The sequence below is a fragment of the Rhinichthys klamathensis genome, unplaced genomic scaffold, assembly GCF_029890125.1.
Source record: "Rhinichthys klamathensis goyatoka isolate OS25496 unplaced genomic scaffold, OSU_Roscu_1.1 h1tg000229l_1, whole genome shotgun sequence".
Lineage (NCBI taxonomy): Eukaryota > Metazoa > Chordata > Actinopteri > Cypriniformes > Leuciscidae > Rhinichthys > Rhinichthys klamathensis.
This window is the reverse complement of record NW_026606753.1, coordinates 1817758-1828372: the sequence shown is the minus strand read 5'-3', so window position 1 is coordinate 1828372 and position 10615 is coordinate 1817758. Positions and strand designations below refer to the sequence as shown.

At 35.6% G+C, this 10615-nt stretch overlaps 1 protein-coding gene across 1 annotated transcript in view; it reads left to right on the top strand.

Annotated features, from left to right (window-relative positions):
* The first annotated feature begins 1477 nt into the window (after positions 1–1477).
* Positions 1478–10615, top strand: part of fhdc1 (FH2 domain containing 1) — a 42442-nt gene continuing 33304 nt past the window's right edge. Inside the window, exon 1 of the mRNA XM_056265104.1 lies at positions 1478–1618. The gene's annotated coding sequence lies outside the window, so the exon portion shown is untranslated. The remainder of the gene's footprint in view (positions 1619–10615) is intronic.

Below are 10615 nucleotides of genomic sequence, written 5' to 3'. Positions count from 1 at the left end.
TATAACGTTTGGTCAAATTAGATTAACCCAGTACCAACTCAGATGGGGGGAGGGAAACTATGTCAAAGGAGATTAATGTAGAACAAATTAATATAAAAAATAGGGATGCCAAATAAAATGTTATGTTTTTATTAATAGCCAGAATTCAAGATTATGTAGTTTAATCTTGCAGACTTTAAACATCCTCACACCTGGTTTTCACCTGTTCTTGCCTCCTTTCATTTGATGAACTAACCTTCAGTTTCTGTGTGACGTTTCAGTTCTGTCTTAACAGTAGACAGATAACAGTGTACAGTAACTGTATGAGAACTGTATGATCTATATATTTGTAAAATCGTGTATTTTACTTTGGGTATAAAGAATTTTGCTGTGTGCTTTTTTGAGGATTTGTTGATAAATAATGGACTGGGTGTTTAAGGGCAAAAAAGGACTGAATGTTGAATTTTGAATAAAATTTCATTCTTAATTCTTATGTATAATTATCTTTTTTTTATTCGCATTTATTAAATACTTTCAGTGATAATTTATGCTTTTTTTTACCATATTTACACCTGACACCCTTTCTGGTTATGAATTAAAACATTCTTTGGCTTGTAACATTGTTTCAGTTCACAGGATACATTATGGCATTATTTATCATACAGTCAAGACTGCATTCTGCCTACAGAGGGCACTGTTGTCTTTCTTACTAGTTGACCTGGCGTTTTCATGGTTTTCATCGACTTTCTGCTAGCATTAGGCCTACAGAATAACTCAGCCCCCATTTGTCCAAGACAATTTTCAAAGGCCCTCCAAATCAAAGCTGATTTGTAGGCTACTTGTAGCATTTTTGTTTTAAAAATTAAATAAATAAAACAAGAATATAATGTCAGTTAAATGGTGTACATCTCTATTTTCTGTTTTTCTAGCATGTGAAACAAGATTGTCAGTCAGCACACGTGAGAATCAGTCCAACAGTAGGTATGCCCATTTCTGCAGAACACACCAGATAACATAATATAACAAACATTATTATAAACTAATGTTACTCATACTGTGTAACTACAAAACATTTGACGTGCACATTTATTGTAGGCCAAATGCCTTGCCAGAAGAAAATGGGTCTGCAAAAAAAATGCATACAGCATTTGAGAATATTGAATACATTTTCAGTAAGTTCTACAATTACCCTCAACTTGCTGTTTGTATCTAGATAATTGGCCCGTCATCTCCATGGTTGCCAAATAGAGCTGCTTATGTTTAATAAACAGCCAGCGATGATGTATGTCAATATTAATAATTGTGTCTGAGCAGTAGCCTAGGCTATTATGTTGCACTCGTCACCAGCGAATGACATAGCCTACGCATGGGGGAGCCTACGTCACACTCGACCCGTCCCAAGATTCACCTGAACCAGTCTCAGCGAGCGCGCGCTGCTCATGCGCGGTCTCGCGGCACACACTACAAGCGCATGCGCAGTGTGTCCGCTGGCTGTAATACACTGCAGTTTGGAGAGCGTCGCTGCAGCGCTGGACGCGCAGAATGCCGGTGATACCGACACACACTCACCTACCATCGGATACACGCACCTGCCGCAACAGGAACAAAACTAGTACATCTTTTCCTTAAACTGTACAAGGTAAGTTTTTTAACGCAGTTTAATGTGCATGTTTAGATCCGAAAATTTCGTTTTGCTTCTAACTTATGATTATGATTTGTTTCTTCTAGCGATGTCCTGTATAGATATGCGTATGCCATTCATTCATAGACCGAAAAATTTTATTCTGGAAAAGCATAACTTACATCCTAGGCTACTCGTGATTCTTGCATGAACGCACAGGCAAATATTTCTGCTTTTTGACACAATAATAGTAATTGTAATATTCTCATTTGAAATATAGCTCAAATGAGCCACATATATTTATATAGGCTCGCCTATATATATATATATATATATATATATATATATATATATATATATATATATATATATATATATATATATATATATATATTACTACTCTGTCATAGCCTAAAGCAGGAATATTTGCCTAATGTGCGACCATGCGAGATCACGAGTCGAGGAGAATATTAAAGTTATGCTTATTATGCTATGTGTAGGCTATAATAAATGCTACGAGTAGTGTAGACTGACAGCTGTATTCATTTATTGATTCTGCAATTTCGTCCGTAATTTTCCCTGTCTTCCCCTTTTGGTTGAATCGATCCATCCTGTTTTTCCGTCTCATTAACACTCAGGTTTTATTCTGTAGCCTTTAGTGTGATCGCTGTCACGCCATAGGACGCATCACTAAAGATCACAGTATTTCTGGTGTAACCTCGCTGCTCCCATGAGTCAGTCACCTCTCTGTAATCTGAACATGTTGTTCAGCATTTAATAAGAAAAGTCTACCACGGTTCCTGCTCAAAAGCCTTCAGTGCCTCCTTTATTTAACCCTATTGTGCCTGGAACATGGTCTGTAAACATTACATCATCTGAAATCTGTCATAGTCACACAGTATAAATGTGTAGGCTACTGAGAGGAGAACTGTACGTACAAATAAATAAATGTGAAGTTTTCTGCTGCTGATCAGCTTTTCTTATGCCCCGCAGAGACCCTTAGGGCTGTTTCTAGTGCTTTGTGCTGCTTTGTCACAGGTTGTGATGTGCTTTATTGTAATCCTCTGAAGCCAGCTTCTTTAGTGACCCATCCCATTTCTCATGGTGAGATGAATTGGAGACAATCCATTCAGGAGTTCTGGAACAAAGCTTAGGAAAAAGTTTTCCCTCAGGGTGAGGTCAACGGGGGGGAGGGTGGTTGTCTGTTGTCACATTGCCATGGTAACACACCCTAAAGTAGTGGAACTCGATTGGTGGAAGCCCCCCTAAAGTAGTGCTGACTTGATTGATTACCGTGGTAACACATGATTGCCAATTTGTGGATTGTTTTGGGTTCTGACAGTAGCTATTTCATGTTTTTGGTAAATTGCATATACAAGGAATATCAGAGTGGATATTTGTAAACAATAACATTCAAAATTTTAGTAAGTTTTAGTAAGTGTGGCTTGCTTAGTCGGGGACACTTAATATTCAACAAAATTATGTCATAATCAGCATGCATTGACACCATTGTATGAGAACTGAACTGAGCTGGACGATGACATCACTGTTTTCTCCAGAGCGGCTGTATGACACTATTTTCTTCTAGATCTTCTACAGCCAAAACAAACTTTGTTGCATTATTTTCCTGTCATCACTGTCAAGCGTATTTGAAACAATCGGTATTGTAAAAGCGCTAAATAAATAAAGCACTTGACTTGAGTTAAAGACATATTAAAGATCAATTTTCTATTCACAGACAGAACACAGAAAGCAGGAAACAACACTGTGCCTGTCTTGCAATGTAATTTTAGTATTATTTATTTTTAATCTTAATAATGTTATGTGCTTTGTCTTTTTTTTATTTAGTTTTTGTTTGCTTTAAACATTCCTATTTAGCTGTAATGTATTTTTTTATTTCAGTTTGAGAAGTTTAGTGTACTTATTAAACTTATTTTATTTCAATTAGCTACCAAGTTTTTTAAGTTTAAGTTTTCATCTAATATTTATATTTTATTTCAGCTTAATTTAAAAAAAAAAAAAATGTTTTAATTAGTTTTAGCTTTTAGTTACCAATAACAACACTGCCGTCATGACAGTTCCAGTTGTTGTTTTTACTTAATCTGTCTCAACACTTCTAATGGTCTCTAAAGGGACTCTATTCAGCAGCAAACGTCTAGCTCTTTCATTTGCACACACGTAAACATCAGGTGTTTGGACTTCAGTTTCCCCTCCCACCTGCTGTCACCATGGCAACCAAAGGGCATCCTGTCGTCCCACTGGCTGATTCACTTCCTTATTTAGAATGGCTAGAGAAATCTAGTATTACCTATTTAGTTCTATTGCTCTACTAAATATTAAATAGCAAAATGTGATTATGCTATCAAGATGTATTAGGATTGTTTTGGTATTCTGAGAGGTTTGATTTACACCCGTGTGCTCTCTTTGTATGAGCCCATTTATATTTTATTGCGGTCATTTCACTGTCTACTATTACTAGCTGTTCCTATGGTTTCTAAATCATTTAGTGGAGCTTGTAGTGGCTGTGGGAGACAGAAAATCTTGTCTGTTTGTGGTCAAAGGGCAAGTCAGACCAAGTGTGTGACTGTAATATGAGCATGTGTGCGCTTTGCTAGTCCTCTCTAGTAATCGAATTGGGTCCATTTTAGCACGTGTGAGAGTGTATGTGAGAGATTACAAACTAAACACTCATTCAGTTCACATTAAAGTGGAGCATGTGAAGAATTGCCCACCACCAGTCAATATGCAGCATCTGTGATTGACAGCAAGGACCATTAACATTAGTGCAGACTCCAGTCGGTGCACTTTTAAAAGTCCTTGTCCCATGCAGACAGGATGATCTTCAGGGCTCAAACAGCTTTAAAAAGAACCTATAGACAAATTCTGGGTTTCCCAGAAATGTAAAGGGCACATTAAAAAAAAAAAAAAAAACCTTCTCATATGCATTTGTTCTGACGGATGCTTCAGATTCACGCAGTGTGTGATGTACAGAAATTGTCACACTTTGTTAATTAGATCATACCTGGAACTTTGCTTCTTTGAGCTCTAGAATTCCTCTGTCTACTAAAGAATTCTTGAAGTTCTTAGATTTCCCTGAGTTCTATCTGGTTACTTGTTAGGTGGTCTTTGTTGCTGCTTTATTTACCTTCTCTAATGGCCATTTGCGATCAATAGAGATCACTAGGCTTTGAGAGGCAAGCTTTCTCATGCTGGATGCTTACCAGCAGCACTGTTTCAGTTAAAATATCAGTTTTTACATTTATGCGATTATATGTCAATTTATAATATTATTACCCAGATGGCTGGGTGCCCTGTTTTAGGGAATTGTATTTGTTTATTTATTTTCTCCTAAAGTTCTCTTGAATGTATCCAGATGTGTTTCATGTCTGATTCAAGAAAACTTTAGGAGAAAATAAAATAAACAAACACAATCCAGCTCTTCTTTTTTTATCTAATCTCTTCATTATAATATCTTACTCTCAATCTGTATTTGGGTCAAGCTTCACCCCTCCCCCCAGCTGTGGTTCAATTTGATTAGCAGAAGATTCATCATATCCACCAGAGTGGAGAAATCATGGTGCTATGCTATTACACTTAGGGAAAAAATACATTTAATTTGTTACATTGTACATTAATATTTTCATCTATACAGAATTTGATCAAGAGAGGTTTATAATCAAAGATACACTGCATCTTGAGCTCAAAAATGATGGTACTACCAGTGTTTATGTGGTTCTGTGCATAGTAGAAACTATCCTATAAAAAACCTCCATAGCACATATCGGTCTTTTTCTCACTTCTTGTGTCCCACATTGTGAATGAATGCAGGAGGATGAGTAAATATCTAAGCACTTTGATGCTGCCAAACCAGCCTGTTCACAAACAGACCAACACCTCACATATAAAATAGGGCCGATTCTGTAGTGACCTCATAAAAAGAGTCATATTATGGCAAAACAATAAGGATATTTTCAACTAGATGTTTTTAATGTGACAGAAATACTGTTAAAAGATAAATATATAATGCAAATATAAAATATTTATGTTTATCATTAAATGTTAAGTTACTTTACAAAACATTACTAAGTTTTTCATGTACAATATGACCTGCAAATTAAGTAGCTAACTATAGGCTACTAAGTATATTAAAGCTATATTTATAAAAAACAATACAGTAAAAAAAAACTTATTAACTTATTAATGTTTTCAAAATTAATTGCTATTTCATCAATCCTCAACTGTAAACTAGTTATAACATTTAGGGTGTGTTCACATTTGGCAGGTTTGGTTTGATTAAAACGAACCCTGGTGCGATTGCTTTGTTAGTGCGGTTATTTTGAATAAGTGTGAACGCTGCCATCCGAACCCTGGTGCGCACCAAACAAGAGGACTGAGAATACTGAAAAGTTGGGTCTCTGTCCAATAACAAATAAACTCTGGTGCGATTCGACTGAAATATGAACGCAACACGGACCAAAGACATCTAAACGAAACATAAACAGGACGTGATGTCACAAGATGCGACACTAAAAAGGACAGAATGCTCGAGCATTCCCGGTTTATCTCATCGTCACAATGTTGTCCATAACAGTTAAGTACAGGTGTCAGAACCATGTCTCCTTGCAGCAGATCTTCATTTTTGTGTACATAACATGCAAGCACACAATGAGCACATTTAGGCATGCGGCACACAGCATTGATTTGGATATTTAAGTTCCGTTGAAAAATGTACATCATAAAAGGCGTTTTTTGTTGTTGTTGTTTTGTATCTTTTGGTTCATTGTTAAAATTGTCAGTGTGAATGCTTTGTGAGCCAGGAATAAATGTATCATTTTCTTTTTTGGTCCGGACCAAAGGGACCAGGAGAACCGAACTACAAGTGTGAACACCCCAGGGTGGTGATATTTTTATTAGCACAATTTGCAACAACAATATTCAAATTCATATACAATATTTTAATAGATAAATGTGGCCTCAGCTACTGACTGGTACCGTCTTGATTGCTTTGATTGCCTCATGTTTTACACATACATAGAAATCCATATTTTACACAATTATAAAATCCTTTGTGATTATTACAACCTGAAGATGTAAAGACAGAGCTTGAAGCAGAGTGTATTTTCCTTTTGCAAGGTCTGAAATTTGACAGCTGGTACAGTAGATGATCAGCCACACGATCACTGTAATATTTACTCAACAAAATAAAGATGGTCTTCATGAATATTTCCTACCCTAAATCATAGAAAATTGTTGTATGCATTTGAGAATTAGTGAGTTGTCATAAAATGTCACAACACAAGATTCGCACCTGCAGGATCACCTGCTGATGATCACATGTTGTGGCTGCTACAGATGATGATTCCCCTATAATTAGCCTTTCTAATCTAAATCAGCAGCTTTCAACAGCTTTAAACCATCATCACACTTTGACATTAAATTAATGTTTGATACAGAAACGACCTCATGATTTGCATAGCTGATGATGTTATACTGTGGTCAGTATGTCTGGGTCTCAAACAAAACCAGTGGCTTTTATCAATGTTCCTTTTAGATCATTTAGCTTGCCAGTCTGTCCCTTGATTATGAAAGCAGTGTGTGTTTGGACTTTGATATATGGCCGATTTACAGAGAAACGCTTGCACCGAAAACACTGAATCCAAAGCACAAGCACCATTAAGACATTAATACTTGAATCTCCTTAAGTATTTCTTAATCGCTGTGTGTTTCCTCAAAGGTTCTTTGTTTTTGGTGCTGTTCATTGTACCCAAATATTCCACTGAAGGTATTAGATAATCGTTTTGTGGGTTGTTGCCTTGGGCCTCATTTACCAGACATACTGGAAATCAATCTACGAGCAGAGCGTTTCAAACGGCAGTATCAATTGAGTCGGGTAACAGGGCAAGACTTTGTGTGAAGAGTTGTGATAGGGTAGACGACTTACCATTTGTCTGTGTTTGTGTGTAGAAAGACCCAAGGGCAAACATATCTACTGTTATGCTATCTGAAAATGAATATGAATGCACTTTTGTGCATCTGCTGCCTCAGAGGATCTTTTGAATGATCACTGCCACTAACTACCCTTCAGTATCAGTATGACAGTATCCTTACCTCACTAAAAAAAAATGTTAGTCTAAAAATGTTGAATGTTGTAACATCTAAGTGAATTGATTTTAAGTAAAAAATATTATTTAACATCACCCTATATATACATCAGGTTAAACCAGGGGTCCTAAACTTTTTTTGTCAGCCAAACCCCTTAGATGTAAACTGTTTACTTTAAATATCCCCTGAGATTCATATTTAATAAGTTTATATTTCACTAATTTATCAACACATTCACATGTTCAAAGATCTCTGTTGTTGATAATAATATAATAATAATTATACATAATAATTATTATAATATAATAATTAGTAGTAGTTGTAGTAATAGTAGTGGTGGTTGTAGTAGCATGTTTTAACTCAAAGTATATGAATACAGAAATGTATTACTATTGTAAAATTACAATTGTACTGTAAAAATAAGAAACATGTAAAAAAAACTGAAACATACGGCGCATCATACATGTACATTATTTTGATTTTACATTCAAAATATTAATTATTATTAGCTTTTCATAAACTCACAAACTCCTGTTTGGGAAAACCTGGGTTAAAACTAAATGTAAGGGGTAGGTCAGGTAGAGATTGCTCCTTAAGATTTTTACAGTGTTGAACAGAGCCTTTGAACCAGAATAGAATGAGTATTCTTCCTGGGAAATTTGGTTTTCAAATCAAGTTCAAATTTAAGCATTTAACCTACGCTCCATTCAGTTTATTAGATGATTCTGTGCCACCATCTTTTCCAAAAACAAAAGGACTAATCACTAACAAACAAACAATGAGAAATCTTTGGAGATTTTCTCAAAAGGAGGTCAGATTAATTTGCTAGACTGCCAAGCATGTGAACAGATGTCTAATGGTCTGGGTACAGTGTGTTTGTTTGCACTGTCCCAATCTTTCTAAATGTGCTCAAATATGCGTTAAGTATACTTAAAATTGTCAGCTTTGTGATGAGGTAGATTTTAAATCACAGTCCCGGAGTCCTGCTCCCAGTTCTTATTAGAAAGAGGCTTAACCTCTTTTTAAAAACAGCCTCTCTTTTTATCAGTAAAATTAATAAAGTATTCTGCTGTCCACATCATGTGATGCATCATGGCAGCCTACATTCTTTATAAATTAAAAAATATATATATCAACACAGAAACAAGGACATGCTTCATTGTTTAAACAAGCTTAAATAAATTGTATTTGTGACATGATCTGGGAAATCATACCACTCCAAAATGAGGTAAACATTCAGGATTGGCAGCAGGCACAACAATATTAAATTATGTCACATATGTTTAAGTTGTGTGAGAGAGGAAAAACATTATAATCACAGTACAGGAGGAGGCTGATCATTAAAGCCATTAGTATTTAAAACATGGAATCAACAAATGTCATCAAGCAAGCAGGGTTGAGCTTTCATATGGCATATTTATTGATCTCTATTGGTGCTGATCAATTATATATGAATAAAAGTCTAAATTAAATATGTTCGTATAAAGCGACCGTTGTCTCTTCAGGACACCGCTAGATTCATTTGGATTACTTTTTTTATGTCTTTTTGTACTTTTTGGTGTGTGAAAACTTTGGCTGATGTGTTGACTTTCAATGCATGGACATACAAAAATGATGAGAGAATAATTTTTTTTTTAAATACCTTCATTTCTGTTCAAGATTAATGGTAGTCTAAACAGCATGGGAGTGAGGAAATGATGACAGAATTTTTGGGGGGTGTGAACTATCCCTTTGTTCATTCATTTCATGAACAGTGTTGTTTCCTTCATCCACATTATTTTATTCTCATGAGTAGCCGATTGGATTTCTTGCGTTCTTTAGATTTGCTAGGCTTTGTGTGTTTGTGTGAATTACATTATTATAGTGTCTGATTTATCTTAAAATGATTGTTACTTTAATGTGCCCTCAAATGGGTTTTCAGCATGTTTGTAAATGTTATGTTGGTTATAATCGTTAAGAGATTTGGTGTGGTGTATCTGGGTGTGTTGCACACTGTCGCTGACATTGCAGCAAAGACACCACTGAGGGGAGGAAGAATGTGTTACTGAGTGTTAACCCTGTATTCTCTTCTCTTGCCAACATGTTCATTTAGGATCTGAACACACACACACATATATATATATATTTGGTGACACTTTAGTTTAGGGTCCAATTCTCACTATTAACCAGTTGCTTATTAGCATGCATAATACTAGGATATTGGCTGTTTATTAGTATAAAGCACATATTAATGCATGACCATATTCTACATCTCTTAATCCTACCCAATACCTAAACTTAACTATCTTACTAACTATTAATAAGCAGTAGGAGTTTATTAAGGCAAATGTCATTAATAGTTAGTGAGAATTGGACTCTAATCTATTTCATACTAATCTTATTTTAATTGAATCTATATACAATAGCTGTATACTAAAGTGCATGTTTTTACTCAGTATATGTGGTAAAACCATGTTAGAACATCATACAGCATAACCCTTATGAAGAAGATGCCTTAAAAGGAAAAATACATCTACTTTTACACATGAATTAATTATACAAAGTAGCTGAGGCCTAACTCAGCTGAACCAGCATGGAAACAGAGTCTTCCTGTGACGTCAATTGTCTTTTAATAAGTAAAAACCTAGAGGATCGAATGAGACCCTGTTAACAGGTTGCAGTATGATGAGCTCTGGTTTACAGCCCTTGGTGTCTTATTGTCTGTTTCTAGAACATCTTTCACCACAGCTGTACAAACCAATAACAACGGACCATTTTAGGGTTCAGTTGCAATCAACTTTGTTAGTAAAAACTAACATCTATGGACTTTTGTGTTGTCTGCACATCTTTTCTTCCCTATTGTTACATATTATGTCTGAGTGAAACGGCTTCTCAAACCAGAAAAAAAGGTTGCGAGGTCCCGTCCTGTAAACC